Below are 19,165 nucleotides of genomic sequence, written 5' to 3'. Positions count from 1 at the left end.
TTCGTTGCGTGCGGTCACTATCTCTTCCGCTGTGTAGTAGTTGTACTCTCTTTGCATTCATATTCGTTTACCTACGTAAACACATTAATAAATCAACTTAAATTGGCCGTGTACAGTTGCTTACGCGAGTGATCTCCGAGGGTTTAGTGTTATTATATAGGTGTGAAACAATGCCCCTTGGGGCATCCCCACCTAGGGAAAATAGGTTCGCTCTACTTTCCCCTGGTGTTCATAGCAAGCGTAAAAAACCCAACAAAACGCGAGAATCATACCCCGAACTACGTCCAATTGTTTTTGCGAAAACGAACGATCCTAAACTCATTGTGATAAAATCAAGTGAAGAAACAAAACCAATATCCAATTATTCCTGCTTTGCAGTTCACAAATCTATATTAGCTATCAGCAAGGACTTAATTTCCATTTCTGAGTTGCGTGATGGAAGCCTCTTAGTGCCTACTAAGAATAAAAAAATCGATGAGAAATTCATGTCTTCAAAACTTCTTCCCAGTATATGTTTAATTAATGTAACTTATCAAACAAACTTAAACTGGTCAAGGTTCTTAAACAACCTAGCCGATTCAGAAATCGTTGGTGGCTTAAAAAGGCATGGCGTAATCGTTGCACACAAATTCCAAAAGAAGTCACAAGACACTCTAATTCCAACTGGCGCAATACTTCTATCATTCGACAGCTACTCTCTGCCAGAAAAAATCGACGTCGTCTAGAGGAAAGTTTCTGTTCGTCCATATTATCCAAACCCAATGCGATGTAAGTCATGCCAATTACTTGGTCATACTTTAAAATACTGCAAAAATCTTCTCACCTGTGCCATATGCAGCTTACCCTACATGTGGTGGGTAGGGTCCGAATGTTCTAGAATAATGTGCGCAAACTGCGCTGGCGACCACCCATCATTTGCAAGCAACTACCCACAGTTCGTACAAGCTAAAGAAATACTAAAAATTAAAACAATAAATAAATGCAGTATGCGCGAAGCAGCAAAAAATATAATGCCTCCACCACCTCTAAACCCTCCGCCTCAACATTCTCTCAAATCATCACAAACACTTCTTCTTCTGCAAAAAGCACAATCATGCAAAGCAAAGAATTGACAACTACCAATAATTCGACAACAACCCCGTCTTCTCTTGCCACCGCCTCCACTAATTCCTTCCATCCCACATATTCTCAAATAACCGCAAACACAGCTCTCTCAACCAAAAATTCAATTATACAAACACCTCAAGAATCGCTGGCAACTCAAAATTCAATATCATCCCATTCTTCTACTTCTATAGTTTCTACTACCTCTTTCATTCCCTTAACACTCCCTCCTCTAAAATCCAGCTTCTCAGCTGATTCCATCGCAAAAACAAGTACAAAGAGCGGTAATCCCCCTTTGTATTCATTTCCAAACTCTAACAATATAAATTCAACAGTTTTCAACATTCTTAATACTAAACCAATTTATACTAACAACTATGATTCCGTTTCTCAGACACAGCTCACCTCAGATTGTGATGACGAAATGTCTACTGTCTCAGTTCTCACTAAGACAAATGACATTTCACCACGCGTCAGCTCAGATTAACCTTCTCAGACGACTCGCTCAGCTCTGCCTCGCAGAACTTTGGTACGTAGTCAAGTCTAGCTTAATCTTCCTCTCTACTTAGATCACTTTCCTTTCTTTCTATCCTTATGTTCTCAATCATACAATGAAATATCAATGGCTATTTCAACAACTATATTCACCTTGAAATCCTCATCAATTCTTACTCACCTGCAATTATTCTCTTAAGCGAAACTCACCTTCCTCACAATTACGCACCACATACACCAAGGAAATATATTGGTTACTTTCACAATTTGCCCAGTATTAATACAAATAAACAAAGCACGGCGATACTAATAAGGCGCAATATTCCACACACACAAATATCAATCGTATCAAATGTATCTTCCATAGCGCTAGAAGTTGACTTGTCTAAAAAAATTGGTATTGTCGGCCTATATATCCACCCTACACATCGCATTGTTTCGAGTGATATCTTAGGCAACATAAAACAACTTCCTTCTGATTTAATTATGGGCGGGGGTTTCAATGCTTGGAGTACAATTTGGGGTTCCGCGTATACCAACTCAAGAGGCGAATGTATCAAAGATGTTTTATTGTCCTCAAACCTTCCACAAAACCACTTCTCCACCCGGAATTCCTTCACTACTGCCGATCTAACTTTGTGTTCTGCTTCGATCGCACCACTATGCTAATGGCAAGTCTCTAACTCTCTTCACGGTAGCGATCATTATCCGATCACCATCCAACTAAATGCCCAAACTCAATCCACATTTAAGTCAAACGCTAAGTTTATTCTAGAATCAGCCGATTGGGCGAAATTTAGCACTAAATGTATTAATTTGTGTGAAACTTTACGTGCTTCCAGCAACGTCAACCAAGAGGCAGCCAATATTTCAAAAATTATTCGAACAGCAGCACATCACGCTATACCACAAACTTCACCAAAAAGTAGCAAGAAACGGATTCCTTGGTGGAACTCTCAATTATCCCAACTTCGTGAAAACAAACAGAATAAATGGCACGAATACAAACGCTTTCGCACTATTTCAAACTTGGTAAGCTACAAAAAGGCAAATGCTCTTTTTAAGCGCGCCGCCAAAAATGCCAAGCGTAAGAAGTTCGAAGAGTTAACCGCTAGCATAAATCCTAACACTAAGCCCTGAAAAATATGGCATGATATTAAAATGCTCACTGGTTCAGGTAAGCAAACTACTTTCGCCCACATGAACTCCACAAATGGCGTTATCAGTTCTCCACTCGAAATAGCCAATTATTTTGCCTCCTTCTATGCTTCTAACTCAAACGACGCCAGCTTTTCAAGCAACTTTTGCTCGGCAAAATAGAACTGTCTAAACGACCAAGCAAACATTACAAACAATTTATCACCTAATGTCTGAACTTAAAAGTGGGGATATGAAAGGACATTTTAATATCTTAGAAGACTTCCTACATAGTCCCATTCTTCATAGGGATGATATACTATCACTCAAACCAATACTCTTCAGGAACTTCCAAGTTATAATCAATGAACGAACAGGCTGGAGAACAAACTCTATCACTTTCAAACCTGGCTCCCAGCTATGGTTTACTGATGGGTCCAAATTGGAAAATGGTAGAACAGGGGCAGGAATCAATGGGCCCAAATTCAAAAAATCGATTCCAATGGGATCCTACCCAACAATATTCCAGGCAGAAATACATGCCATTGAAATATGTGTGAGAGAATGCCTTAGAAGGAAAATTAGAGGTACGCACATCTACATACTTTCAGATAGCCAAGCGGCTCTAAAAGCCCTTATATCAACTACTATCACCTCTAAATTGGTAAATGATTGCCTAAACCTCCTAAACACGTTAGGAAACCTCAACATAGTAACACTATGTTGGATTCCGGGACATGAATGACATGAGGGAAATGAAATGGCTGACGACCTTGCAAATCAAGGAGCAAATATGCAACTTACTGGTCCTGAGCCTTTCGGTGGACTGACAAAAGGCCACATTAATGAATTCCTTAGGAAATGGGAAGAAAGAAAACTTGCCGCACACTGGCTAAACTGTGCCGGTCAGCGTCAAGCCAAACTATTCCTAAGTCCCAACAAAGGAATATCTGACAAACTTCTCTCACTAAACAGAGTAGATCTGCGTCTTTTAACCGGATACCTTACAGGTCACTGCAGCCTGAGGTACCATCTAAATAATATTGGTCTATCCGAGACCAATGTCTGCCGCTTTTGCGAAATGGACATAGAAAGCTCAGAACATGTGCTTTGTGAATGTCCTGCGTTGGGCAGACAAAAACTTCACCACCTTGATGGTATCGTAATATCTCCATGCAACCTTTGGAACAACAAACCCAAAACTGTGCTAAAATTTCTAAAAAGCCTAAAACTCTAGGGTTACAAAATAGGCCTTTCACAATAGATCAGCTCTGGTCGCAGTGCGTAATGGCCTTCTAATAATAATAATAATCACCTAATGCCAGGAGAATCGAATCGAAAATCACTATTAATGAATTGGAGTTCGCGCTCTCTACCGTGAAAGGTAAAACTCCTGGGTTTGATCAAATTTCTTATCCTATGATTCAAAATTTACCCAGTTGCATGAAATGCAGACTAATTAATTTGTATAACAAATTCTTAACTACGGCTTTTACCCTCAAGCGTGGAAAACTTCCTATATCGTACCAATTTTGAAACCCAATAAACCTCCTACTTCTGTTGAAAGCTATAGGCCCATCTCTCTGTTATCATGCCTGGGTAAACTAATGGAAAAACTGGTTGCAAATAGGTTGATGTGGTATATTAAGAACAACACAGTTATTAGTTCTAACCAGGTTGCATATAAAAAGGCAGTGGCACAATTGATGCCCTTTTGCACCTTGACTATGTCGTCACAAACGCACTCTCGTCAAGAAACCATGTTTCACTTCTAGCAATCGATTAGGAGAAGGCTTTCGACCGAATTGGAGTGCATATCATTTTGAAACAATTAACTAAGTTGAAGGTTGGTTCCAAAATTATAAACTTTGTTAAAGTTTTCTCACTAACAGAAAATGCAGAGTGAGAATAAATGGTTTTGCCTCAATTATTGTAAATCTAGAGAATGGAACGCCACAAGGGTCTCCATTCTCCGCGCTTCTTTTAATAATAGCTTTCGATGAAATTGCCAAGCTGTCAGCGAACTATCCCAGTATAGAATGTCAGCTCTACGCCGACGATGTTATCTTTTTCACGAAAAATGCTAATCTTCTTTCAGTCTCGCGTATTTTCGAAAGCATATAATGACATGGTCCTCAACCTCAGGCACATCAATTTCTTTCGAAAAATCTAAAACTTTGCACATTTGCAAAAAATCTAGTTGCTCTGGGTTGCCTACACAATTTTTTGGCCATTCCATAATGTCAGTAAAAGGAATAAAAATTCTAGGTGTAATTATAGACTCTAAGTATAAGTTTAAAAAACATTGTAAATACATAAAAGATTGTATTATGACACGGTTAAATATAATTAAATACCTATCTTCTAAGAAATCTTTTGTACATCCGTCTTCACTTGTTCATGCATGTAGAGCACTCATCCTATCAAAAATCGATTACGGCCTTCCTATATATGGAAACGCAGATAAACGCTCAATTAGCCAAATATCATCGCCTTATCACTCTGCAATGCGCAGGAGCAGTAGAGCGTTCCCAACTACACCACTTCGAAACTTGTTTGCGGAAACAGGTTTGCCAAAGATTCCAGATCGGATCGAAGACAGTACTCATAAACTTTTACCAAAACTACTTTTCAGCTACAATGTCAATCTTATTAAAGATTTCAGAAACGCATCTTTAAGAAAAAGGCATCCTAAAATTACGTCGGTTGTAGCCAAATGTTTGAGCTTGCAAAGAAGACTTGAACTGCCGTGTACCATTCGCTACTGCACAGCTGAAACGCAACCTCCATGGACGATACTCAATATTCCATTTGCTATTAACACGCGGCAGCGACTAAAAGAACATACAGCGAAGGAGATTTACAAAGCACTGTTTACATCCGAAAAAGAAAAGTACTCCAAACAGGGATGGAATTTTATATTTACAGATGGATCAAAAACCCAAACATCAACATCTTTTGCCGTCATAAAGGAAAACGGGGACACGATCAAACATGGTTTTTTGCACCCAATATGCTCTGCTTTTACAGCAGAAACAGTGGCATTGTTGGAAGCCTCCATTTACGCCAAAAAATTAAAGGCAAAATAATTATATGCATATAGACAGTCAATCTTGCATCAATGCCATCGGTTGTCCAACACACGATCAAACTCATATAAATACAATTAGAAATATTCTCATAAGCTATCCAAACAAAATTAAGCTAATGTGGGTTCCAGGTCATTCGGGGATTACCGGCAATGAAAACACTGATGCCGCAGCTAGAAGCGTTTCTAATCTACCGTCAATACTTCATAAATGCTACACTAAAAGTAACATCCTCCTAGAGATTACAAAACAACGGGGCATTTATATGTTAGATAACTGGAAAAACTACCAACACCACTACGCTTTCTTAAATCCATCTAGATCAAAGATATCACTTCCTTCCGATCTTCCATTAAAAGTTCTCAAACCGTACTCGCGCCTACGCCTGGGCCACACTATTCTCGCACATGCACACCTCCTTCAACGTACGCTGCCAGCCGATTGGCCCTTTTGTGACGAAACCGCAACCTTAGATCACATTCTATTATACAATCTTGTCGAAATCTACACACCTCCAGACAACAATTCTTTGGATCCTCTCCCGCACTGGACTTTCTTAAAGAACTATCTGCAAGTAATATACTGACTGTCTACAAATTTCTAAAAGCCAACGACTTGTTAAGACGGATCTAACATTTACCTTTGTTTATTTTATTTAGTTATAAGCATTTAAATATGATAATTACTTAACATTACACCTTATTTAAAGTACATTTGCATTTTTTGTTATCAGACAGCCAATGGCCCATGCTGCTTGTGCTGCTGCCTCCTTATATTTGTAAAACTTGTTATTATACAAATTTAATAATAATAATAATAATAATAATGTCAAAAATCAACGGTAGTTTTTTGTAGTCACTTGAAACTTGCATTTCACTGAATTTACTGAAATACAATGGACTATAAGACTATAGGTATACCCAGAAATTTTTTTTAAGATTTTATTTTATTATTTAAATGTTGAGTTTTTGGATGAAATTTGGGAAAAATTGTGTGCAAGTTTGAAATTTTGCGTTAAATGGTATTTGTTGTAATATGAACTATAAGTAAAGTCAGACGATGTTATCTTTTTCACGAAAAATGCTAATCTTCTTTCAGTCTCGCGTATTTTCGAAAGCATATAATGACATGGTCCTCAACCTCAGGCACATCAATTTCTTTCGAAAAATCTAAAACTTTGCACATTTGCAAAAAATCTAGTTGCTCTGGGTTGCCTACACAATTTTTTGGCCATTCCATAATGTCAGTAAAAGGAATAAAAATTCTAGGTGTAATTATAGACTCTAAGTATAAGTTTAAAAAACATTGTAAATACATAAAAGATTGTATTATGACACGGTTAAATATAATTAAATACCTATCTTCTAAGAAATCTTTTGTACATCCGTCTTCACTTGTTCATGCATGTAGAGCACTCATCCTATCAAAAATCGATTACGGCCTTCCTATATATGGAAACGCAGATAAACGCTCAATTAGCCAAATATCATCGCCTTATCACTCTGCAATGCGCAGGAGCAGTAGAGCGTTCCCAACTACACCACTTCGAAACTTGTTTGCGGAAACAGGTTTGCCAAAGATTCCAGATCGGATCGAAGACAGTACTCATAAACTTTTACCAAAACTACTTTTCAGCTACAATGTCAATCTTATTAAAGATTTCAGAAACGCATCTTTAAGAAAAAGGCATCCTAAAATTACGTCGGTTGTAGCCAAATGTTTGAGCTTGCAAAGAAGACTTGAACTGCCGTGTACCATTCGCTACTGCACAGCTGAAACGCAACCTCCATGGACGATACTCAATATTCCATTTGCTATTAACACGCGGCAGCGACTAAAAGAACATACAGCGAAGGAGATTTACAAAGCACTGTTTACATCCGAAAAAGAAAAGTACTCCAAACAGGGATGGAATTTTATATTTACAGATGGATCAAAAACCCAAACATCAACATCTTTTGCCGTCATAAAGGAAAACGGGGACACGATCAAACATGGTTTTTTGCACCCAATATGCTCTGCTTTTACAGCAGAAACAGTGGCATTGTTGGAAGCCTCCATTTACGCCAAAAAATTAAAGGCAAAATAATTATATGCATATAGACAGTCAATCTTGCATCAATGCCATCGGTTGTCCAACACACGATCAAACTCATATAAATACAATTAGAAATATTCTCATAAGCTATCCAAACAAAATTAAGCTAATGTGGGTTCCAGGTCATTCGGGGATTACCGGCAATGAAAACACTGATGCCGCAGCTAGAAGCGTTTCTAATCTACCGTCAATACTTCATAAATGCTACACTAAAAGTAACATCCTCCTAGAGATTACAAAACAACGGGGCATTTATATGTTAGATAACTGGAAAAACTACCAACACCACTACGCTTTCTTAAATCCATCTAGATCAAAGATATCACTTCCTTCCGATCTTCCATTAAAAGTTCTCAAACCGTACTCGCGCCTACGCCTGGGCCACACTATTCTCGCACATGCACACCTCCTTCAACGTACGCTGCCAGCCGATTGGCCCTTTTGTGACGAAACCGCAACCTTAGATCACATTCTATTATACAATCTTGTCGAAATCTACACACCTCCAGACAACAATTCTTTGGATCCTCTCCCGCACTGGACTTTCTTAAAGAACTATCTGCAAGTAATATACTGACTGTCTACAAATTTCTAAAAGCCAACGACTTGTTAAGACGGATCTAACATTTACCTTTGTTTATTTTATTTAGTTATAAGCATTTAAATATGATAATTACTTAACATTACACCTTATTTAAAGTACATTTGCATTTTTTGTTATCAGACAGCCAATGGCCCATGCTGCTTGTGCTGCTGCCTCCTTATATTTGTAAAACTTGTTATTATACAAATTTAATAATAATAATAATAATAATAATGTCAAAAATCAACGGTAGTTTTTTGTAGTCACTTGAAACTTGCATTTCACTGAATTTACTGAAATACAATGGACTATAAGACTATAGGTATACCCAGAAATTTTTTTTAAGATTTTATTTTATTATTTAAATGTTGAGTTTTTGGATGAAATTTGGGAAAAATTGTGTGCAAGTTTGAAATTTTGCGTTAAATGGTATTTGTTGTAATATGAACTATAAGTAAAGTCAGGCATAATCTATTATCGTTTCTTTGTATTTATTCATACATTTTTATTGCAATTATTTATTTTTCACTTAGTATTTTCTCATTTCTTTTACAGGCAATAAAACTGTAAACTAGCGAATGTATCACAACGGAATTTGGTAAGTTATCTACCCTATTGCTAAGCACACATTTAATAGTTATGAAGAAAAGGGATAACTTTATTCCTCAATCGCACAGTCTTAGCTCATCTTGAAGAAACATTTAGGTTAGCGGCGTGCTTTACTAATGAGAGTACTACTAGACCCCTTAGGTCTAGTTTACAGGGCACATCGATCGAAAAAAGTCCATTAATTTAAGATTAAAAAAATGTTGTATTCTTTCTTGATTATTATTATTATTTAATTATCTTAGTACGTCGCGAAATACATGATTTCTTACAGACTACAACAAAAATACTTAACGATAATAGTTCGTACTTGTCTATATAATTCATTCGGTGACAATTAGCAAGATGATGAAGAATCAAAAGCGAAATAAATTGGATTTTTTTAATTCTTTCAAAGTTCTATGTGTCGCAGCGTAAGAGACATAAGCCGTTCTAACCCGCTCCAGAAAGAATAAATCATTACTCCGCAAGTTTTTTTGTGGAATTTAACAATAAATGCGACGAACATAATGTAATAAAAAAAGTAAAAAAAATAAAAAAATGAAAAAACAAAAAAAAAAACAAATAAATAAAAAAAAATAACAAATAAAAAAAAAAAAAAATAAAAAATAAATAAAAAAATTTAAGAACAAATTAAAAAAAATTGTTTTGCGCGCGTTCAAATTTTCAATTAATTGTACTAAAATTGAATGGTTTATAAAATTTCATACCCAAAAGTTTTATATAAAATTCCGATTAAAAAGTTAATTATAATATAAATAATATTAATTTTTTTTAAATTAAGTAGATTTTTTATACAATGAATTATAGTTGTATTAAAAATTTACGAAAAATATTTAGCGTGAAAAATATTGCGAATATTATAAAAATATGAAGTGACATAATTACGTGATCGCATTCGACTTAGGGCATAGTTTCCGAGTAATTGAATCACATTAGCACCTCTTAAATAAACGACAAATAAAAACCATTTTATTATTGTTGTTTTAGTCAGCATTTTTTGGGGGAATTTAGTGAGTGATGAAGGAGGTGGCGATCATACTGCGCTTACTATAAGCAAAATACAACATTCTAATATACGATATAAATACAGGGTTGGCCATATTAAACTGACCCATTGAGTAACCCTATAACTTTTTACTGTAATTTGAAATCTAAGGTTTACGTCAACAAGCCAAAGACACTAGGCGCACTTAAGGCCAATATCCGACGGGAAATAGCCGCCATATCGGCCGAGACGCTGGCCAAAACTATGGAAAACGCCGAAAAACGGGCACATTACGCTATACGAGCTAAGGGCGACCACTTGCGCGATATCATATTCAAAAAGTGATGTAAACGAATCTCCTTGAACTAAATTAAATGTTTTTCACAATGAAACACAAAAAATGTTTCTTTTTCCATATTTTTTTAATAATCACATGGGTCAGTTTAAGATGGCCAACCCTGTACATATCCAAATACGTGCTAAGGGCGACCACTTGCGCGATATCATATTCAAAAAGTGATGTAAACGAATCTCCTTGAACTAAATTAAATGTTTTTCACAATGAAACACAACAAAATGTTTCTTTTTCCATATTTTTTTAATAATCACATGGGTCAGTTTAATATGGCCAACCCTGTATATATGTGTATACGTACACACACACATACTTTTACTTCGTCGCTTAGTCATGCATATCATACACGAGTGCTCACATTTAAATTAAATTAATATATAAGTACATTTGGGAAAAAAGTAGAGGAAAGCCAAGTGAGTGATTGGTGACAGTGGGTACCATATTTATGTATAATATGTAACTTCACATTCAAACAATACATATATGTACGTATGGAAATTCTCACATAAATAAAGCGCGCTGTCAATTGTCAAATGTCAGTGGACTCAAAACAAAAAAAAGCTAAATAAATAATAGGAGCTCAGTCAAATGATGTGAAATGGATGCCATGAAGTGATATCGCTGAATGCTTTTGAGAATCTCTCAATTATATATACGCGTATGTATGTATGCATGTTTGTATACGCAAGATTCTGGATCTCAGTATATGGTAGGTTATATTAGCATTAGCTGTATTTTTTTACGAGCTTATGCGCCTGTGAATTTGTATGAAGCAATCCGGCGGCCGTAGCCGAATGGGTTGATGCGTGACTACCATTCGGAATTCGAAGAGAACGTAGGCTCGAGTCTCGGTGAAACACCAAAATAAAGAAAAAGTTTTTTCTAATAGCGGTCGGCCCTCGGCACGCCATCAACTTTTTGACCAGTTTACCTAATTTAATTTATTGTTTATTATTCTTGACTTTAAACTCCAGTTCATTATATCAGAAATACCATATAAACTAAGTTTCGAACTTTGTGCAACATTTTTAAATATTAATCATAATTGCATTTATGTAGCATCTCTAGAAAATTTTTTGGTATGCAGTTTCATAGAGCATTCAATTTTAGTGCACCAAGTGCAAGTTTGAAGTGGCTGAAATTCTTGTTGATTTGTGATCATTTTTGGCCTTGGCGGTGTTACGCGTTTTCTTCATATAACGAATACCGGGTTTCATTATTTTTTATTTTAATTATTATTATTACTAAAACTATTATTATTTGACCTTTTTTTTATTTGATTTAATTGAAGCTTGCTCCCTTTCTGTGTGCTTGGCCGAGCTCTTCCTCCTATTGTGGTGTTCGTCTTCGCGTTGCTCCTCAAATGGAGGGATCTACAGTTTTAAACTGACTCCGAACGGCAGATGGTTTTTTATGATTTCATGGCTTTTTCATGGCCTGCAGAGAGGCGACCGCTATTAGAAAAAACTGTTTCTATCATTTTGGTGTTTCATGCACGGAAATTCGAACCTATGCTTTTCACATTTTTCTTCAGCTATACATAATTTTAATTTACGAACTTCTCAAAAGAAGTTTAGGAGGTCACTTTAGCAACTCCAAAAAATTGAAAAATGCAAACAAACAATAATTGTTTAGTTCTAAAGTGTAGTAGTACCTTAAATGCTTTCAATTTTTTTCTCCATGAAAGAATTGAAGTTTGCAAAAATACCTCTAATTTATCGACGGCCACTGCATGTTTTTTTATTGCCGCTTTAGTGTTTCTTGTCTTAATTTTTTTTCTTTTTTGCTGTGAAATAAAAATCGCATTAATTGCAATTCCAATACTGAATTGTTGTAATTTATTGCTTCCGATATGAGTTTACAAAAACAAAACGCTTCGAATTTTTAAAGACTTTACTTCCTCTTATGCTATTTGCTTTGACTTTTGAACTCCACTCTATTCATTTTTTAAGTTTTTTTACAAAAATTTACTGACATTCCACGATAATTGCTGCCAAGCCGCAGTACATATGTATGAGCATATGTCTATATGAAGTAGTAATTATATGCATATGTATGTATGTAAAGTACATAATAGATGTAATTATCATAGTAAATTGTGGGCGACGCCATGTAATTTGTAGTTTTATTGTCGGTCAAGTGGCTTTGAATAGAAGCATGAGTTGCACGACATTGAAAAAAATTTAGAAGTTTGTACAGAAATGATTCGCCGACTACTTAAAAAAAACAAATTTTGTACACGGGTGCCTCGACGTAAGTCACTTATTTCGAAAGAAGCCAAAAGCCTAGGTTAGAATTCGCAAAGAAGTTCCCACATGAGAATGTAGACTTTTGGTCTAAGGTATTCATTGAAAAATAAAAATATAGCATTTAAAATCTCACCAGAATTTACAGATGAAAACAAAATTAATATTTTTGGATCAGACGGCAAGTGTTTTGCGTGGAGAATGTCTGGAAAAAATTGGAGGACAAAAATATTAAAAACAGAAACGGTAAAGTATGGTGGCGGCTGGGTGGAAGACAGGAAAAAAAAACTAAAACCTGCTGTGGTTCTATGGATATACACATCACTTATCAGACCAATCATCTCTTGCGTGAGCATGGTTAAGTCCACCATCCCGGAACTATACAGGCTGCAAAGAAGCGTATGTTTATGCATTACGGGTGCCATGAGTACAACCTCTGGCGATGCCCTAAATGCTATGCTTGATTCGCTCCCCTTGGATCTTAAGATACAACAGGACGCACTAAAAGCAAAGTGTAGACTTCATAAATATGGTTTCTAGCACCAAAGCGGAACTTTGGGACATAGAGAAATCTTTAAGTTGCTATCTGTGCAGTATCCATTGTTTTTGGCACCTAAAGACGACCTGATACCCACAATTTCATTTGGAAGGAAATTTGATGTAACGCAATGGAGCAATCCAGAATGCATTCAGGGAGGTTTGACGGATATTTTATTTACCGATGGGTCCGAGAATGAAATAGGGTCTGGAGCCGGATGGCATTTAAACGATAGTAATAAGTATCACTATGCTATGGGGGAAATGGCAACTGTTTTCCAAACGGAAATTTTTGGAAAGTAGCCGAATGGATAATCGCGAGGAGATGGAACGGGAAACAGATTGGAGTTTTCAGTGGCAGTCAGGCTGCACTGAAGGCGCTGGAGAACGCGAAGCAAAACTCGAAGATTGTTTAAGAATGTAAGAAGAAGCTTAATTCTGTCTCAAGACAGAACAGACTTGTACTTATATGGGTTCCAGGACACTCCTGTGTTCAAGGAAACGAAATTGCCGATGAATTTGCCAACCGTGGATTAGCGGTTCCCCTCAAGGGCCAGAGCCATTTATCGGAATCAGTCCCGCAAGAATCATGAATTGGATCAGCGATTATGTATGCAATTTACATAAAGAGCGATGATCGAGTCTAGAGCGCTGCAGAACTGCAAAGTGTTTTGTGAAAAGTCCGAATAGAAAACTGTCAAACTTTCTACTAAAACTTGGAAAGAAAGACGTTCGGTTGATGGTCGGTATTATTACAGGACACAACCCATGGGATCAGCATATAACCACCATTGGAATCATTGAGGACCCAATGTACCTGTCTTGCTTGGCGGATAGCACTGAGCACTCACTCTCTATGAGTATCCTGTCTTTGCTAGAGCAAGGCTACGAGTTTTGGGTTCCAAGGTCGTTAGAATGAGTAATATTCGTTCTCTAAAACTGGAGGATATTTACAGATTTGCCAAAGAATCTGGAAAATTCTCACAGGACTAACTATCTATTCTTTCCCTTTTTCCTTCTCTTTCTCCTTCCCTCCTTGACTATCTACCCTCTTTCTAGAGCTCTAAATACAATGGGCTTTTAGCCTGAGTGTTTTAGGAGCCACCAAATCTGCTGGTGCTCCTTGGCTCGACCTATTCAAATTTCAATTTCAAATTTCATGGTGGCGGCTTAATAATAATATGGAAAAGTACACGTTATTGATGGGTTTTTGGATGGTAAACAAAATGTTCTCCGCAGTGCAGCAAAACTTGGTATGCGTAAAAGCTTTTTGTTAAGCACACGCCGTGGAATGCTCGGAATTGGTTACTGTACAACTGTCCAAAGGTTCTGGCTACACCTGCTCAATCTCCCGACATGAACCTCATTGAACATTTGTGGGGAAAACTCAAAAAAAGACCTGCTACAAGACGCGTGAGCGGAGGGTCAGATTTAAAACAAGCAGCATTGAAGGAATGGGAAAAATATGAGCGCAGTTATTGCCGAAAACTCACTGAATGTATGCCACGGCGATTACGTGAGGTAATAAAATTCAAAGGAAAATCGACAAAATATTAATGCTTATGCATTTGTTGCTTTTGCGAGTTATAAACGGGGTGTCCCAATTTGATTATGAGCAGGATATATGGCAATAATTGAATACAAAATTGAATTCTTCTGATTGTTTTCGATTTAAGTGCAGGTAATTCTAAGAATTGTACTTCCTACATGCGAATGTACATGAATAAATAAAAACAAATTGAAATCAAAAATATTTGTATTCTTATTTAAATTAAGGGGGTAGTATGGTTAATTCGGTGTAAAACAAGCATATTTTTCGAAATTTTTTTTGTCGACACAGTTGATTTATTCAAAATTTTAAAATTACTTCATTATAAAGTCATATTTAAAGAATATTGTGTGAAATTTTCATTGATTTTTATGAAGAAATGAGTTGGTGGCAGCGAATCTTCGCGGACGTCTCATAAAAAAGTTTTATTGCGGTGTCCCTCAGAACTCATTACTGGATCAACTAAAATCAAAAAACCAAATTGATTTCATCAGCTAATAAAGTTTCGCAGGTAACAACGTCGAATTTTTTTTTTTAATTTTTTAAAGCGCTTTGAAGTCAAAACACCGATTTTTCGTAAAAAAAACTTGAAAACTTTGTTGTTTTAAAATATGACAAAATTAAAAAAAAAAAAAAACTCGACGTCATTACCTCGTGAATAAAGTAAAGAAACAAAAAAACCAAATTTGAAAAGAATCGGTGCAGTAGATATGAATCTACAGTGGACACCGACCGTAAAAAAGGCAAGTGTGAGAAAAACGCGTTTAAAGATTTCGGCAGCGTGAAATCCGGTTGGAGAGGTAGATACTTAATCCTTTGTGTCTTTGTCAATTTTACTCCAATGCACTTCAAACTTTCACACAATAATCTTAAGATGTTATAGAATAATTAAAAAAAAAAAAATGAAAAAAAAAAAATACCATACTACCCCCTTAAAAGCTCTTATATATGAAGTGTACCATTTTGAATGTGGCTCAGTGTATGTATCTGTTATCGCAATTTCATGACAATTAAAAAGACGCACCACGAACAAACACAACACAAATATTACTCCAGTTCTTGAAATTATTATTGAGTGAATTATCGCCGTCATCAATTGTAGGTTATTACCTGAGTGTATTCAAATTACGTTATTAAAAAAGGTAAATCGTAGTTTCATTACACCCTTAACGGTACTCAACACGTACGTACCTCTTGCCTCCGATCAACAATTTTCGAAAGCGATGAGTCAGTCAAAAAAAATTCCTCGGTCAATATTTGCATAAATAATTAATTAAATCCCCCATAAGAGTACACAAATACATAGGTACATGCGCATATGCACAAATACATGCATACATCTATAGTTCATTATACTTATTCATGGCGTCTACAAAAATAGGTAATGAAATCTATACATGAGCGTACACAGATTCTAATACAGTTACAGCTGTTGACAGCTAATTAGAAACGACACTTATTTCAAAATAAATTTTCCATTTTCCTTTTAAACACGTATTTTCATAACTTTTTGCCAATTTTATTTAAACATATGATAAACTTAAAAACTAGTGGAAAACAATTTAATCGCATTTGTTTATTAAATATATATACCATATTTTTTTTAAAGCATTTGAAATGCACGATTTGGGTAGGGCAACTAATTAGAAACAGTATGTATTATCAGATCAACATAAAGATTATGTTAGTATTTGGTTCCATAACCCTTTTGCTTCAACACTGCCTCACATCGATTGCGCATTGATGTAATGAGATTCTGACAGCGCGCCACAGGTATTGCTTGCCATGCCGTTTTTACTTCTGCAAAAAGGACATTCATATTTGGGATATTTTTGACACTCACGGCTTTTTTAACGTCACCTCAGAGATGCTCGATTGGGTTTAAGTCCGGACTGGATGATGGCCATTCCAAAACATTGATGGAATTTTTGTCGAAAAACTGTTTCGTCAACTTTGCCGTGTGCTTTGGATCATTACCCTGTTGAAACTTCCATATAACAGGCAAATTTTCCTTAGCCCACGGCAGCATTACATTTTTTAGTATATCGACGTATTTCTCCTTATTTAAAATTCCATCAATCCTATGGATTGGGCCAACACCATTCCACCAGAAACGTACCCACACCATGATTGATCCTCCACAATGCTTCACTACCCGTGAAACGTAGCGAGGATTGAATTCTTGGTTGATTGGCCGTCGAACATACCTTCTACCATCTGGGCCTATGCGATTTACTCGGTTTCATCGCTCCAAACGATATATTTCCATTGATTTGGAGTCCATGACCAATGCGATCTCGCAAAGACTACTCGCCGTCTCCTTTGTATCTTGGTTAGAAGGGGCTTCTTGCGTGCTGCTCTGCCATGCAGTCCAGATTCGACGATGAGCAATTGTCCTCTTGGATATTTCGAAATTATATTGATCCTGAATTTCCCGTTGGATGTCAGTGGAAGTCTTTTTTGGGTCTCTTTTGGAGATGATTGCTATCTTGCGGTCAATTTCTGCTGAAGTTTTCCGGGGCCTTTTCTTACGTGGAACATTGTCAACAGTCTTAAAAAGTTGGATATACTTTGAGGCGTTAAAAGCCATTTTTTTTAGCATTTGACTTGCTTAGAAATTTCACTGTACGACTTTCCAGCTTTACGAAGGTCAAAATTGGAGGTGCGCAGGGCAGGTGTACAGCTGCTGCTTTTTCCCATTACACATCTTGAAGACGAATATTTTAGTTGCTTTTAAACAACCAATTTAAAATATATACATACATACCAAAAAGTCGATTATATTACTTTTAAAATAACACAACTTGCCGAATATGCTCCCATTGAACAACTCTTTCTAATTACTCGTCTCAGTTTATTTACCTTGAACTAAGTAACCCATGCACTGCATTGGACAATTTTAACGGTACTTCAATTACACAACTACAAAACCAGGCGCAGTGGTAAATAGAGTAACAAAATGCAAATGATTTTAAGAGAAAAAATAACGGTAAATTTAAGCAGTTTAATATTATGCTCATCAAGCGTTTATCAAAAGAGAGCGTTTCTAATTAGCTGACAACAGCTGTACATACATATCGCACCCTAAATACAAAAGGGTCACAACTCAAAATGTTCCTTCTGCTCAAATATGAACGAGACGTTATCAATAAAACGGTCCGCGGGTGACATATGGCAAAAATAATTTTTTTGTTTTTTGCTAAGAATGTTATAAGCTTACATGGCAAATTTCAGCGTGATATGTCACATAGTTTGTTTTCTGTGCTACTGTAAACAAGTCAAGCTCGAGTGTGGAAAATTTTGAGTTGTGACCCTTTTGTATTTAGGGTGCGATATGTACATCTCTGCATAGTGTGAATTACACTCCGTGTTTCCACGATTCTGGGCAAATACACACACACATTCATAAATAGAAAAATGTATATTTTTGTGTACATTTTGGCTTAATTTGCAGAAATTTCGTGTTTGATTCTCGTTTGCTGGCACTCAACATTTTTGTGTTTGGTGAGAGTACAAAAAATATATATGGATATGCTAAGAAAAGAACATGAAAATTGTACAGCCCTGGTAAAGAGTGAAATAAACGCGACATTGCGAGACGTAGCCAAACGATTTGTACGAATGCATCCTCTTTTCGATGTTGAGGTAACAATCGAATCGAAAATCCCAAAAAAATATTACTACAAATCCATTCGATGTTAACAGTATATTTTCATTAACTTTCACGCATTTATTCACAGAACGAAATGGTGGAAAAAAGAAAACGACTGATTATTTAGTTAAGACCTTGCCAAGAGAGATTCTTTTAAGCCATCAAAGGCCATTGCAGCTTAAATCAACAACGTAGTACTCGTATCCGCATGAACTATACGGCGTCAATTGTACAACATGAACCTACCAGCCAGAATAGCTCGTAAAGTTCCTCTGTTGAAACAAAAAATTTAAGGAATAGGAAAAGTTTTACTCAAAACCGGACTGGTATGAAAAAGTGTTATAATATACTTTGAAGTGTTGGAACAAAATTAATTTTATTTGGAAATGATGCAGGGCGAAATGTCAGACATCCTACGGTTCACAAAAAAAACACTGTAAAGCACGGTAACGTAAACATAATAGTTTGGGGATGCTGCCAGTGATATGGAGTAGGAAGTGTTGCTACCATTTTTTATGAGAATATCCCATTTCGGTGGCTTTTTAAGCAAGATAATGACCCGCACCACTCCTTAATGTTAGTACGTGAATGGTTTAATATTAAAGTTATGGATTGGCCAAGCCAGTCACCCAACCTAAACCCCATTGAAAACATTTGGGGATATTTAAAGAATCGAATCTGGAAGCAACCATTGAAAAAAAGAACCAAAGAACTATGGCATTCTGC

At 36.3% G+C, this 19,165-nt stretch overlaps 1 protein-coding gene across 3 annotated transcripts in view; it reads left to right on the top strand.

The window, feature by feature from the left end:
- The window catches only part of LOC129238775 (transmembrane and coiled-coil domains protein 2), a 127,200-nt gene that overhangs the window by 74,961 nt on the left and 33,074 nt on the right, over positions 1-19,165 (top strand). For all 3 annotated transcript variants that reach the window (XM_054874220.1, XM_054873992.1, XM_054874069.1), the window contains exon 2: positions 9,062-9,104. The gene's annotated coding sequence lies outside the window, so the exon portion shown is untranslated. The remainder of the gene's footprint in view (positions 1-9,061; positions 9,105-19,165) is intronic.

Source organism: Anastrepha obliqua, chromosome 1 (genome assembly GCF_027943255.1).
Source record: "Anastrepha obliqua isolate idAnaObli1 chromosome 1, idAnaObli1_1.0, whole genome shotgun sequence".
Taxonomy (NCBI): Eukaryota; Metazoa; Arthropoda; class Insecta; order Diptera; family Tephritidae; genus Anastrepha; species Anastrepha obliqua.
This window is presented reverse-complemented; position numbering and strand designations above follow the sequence as displayed.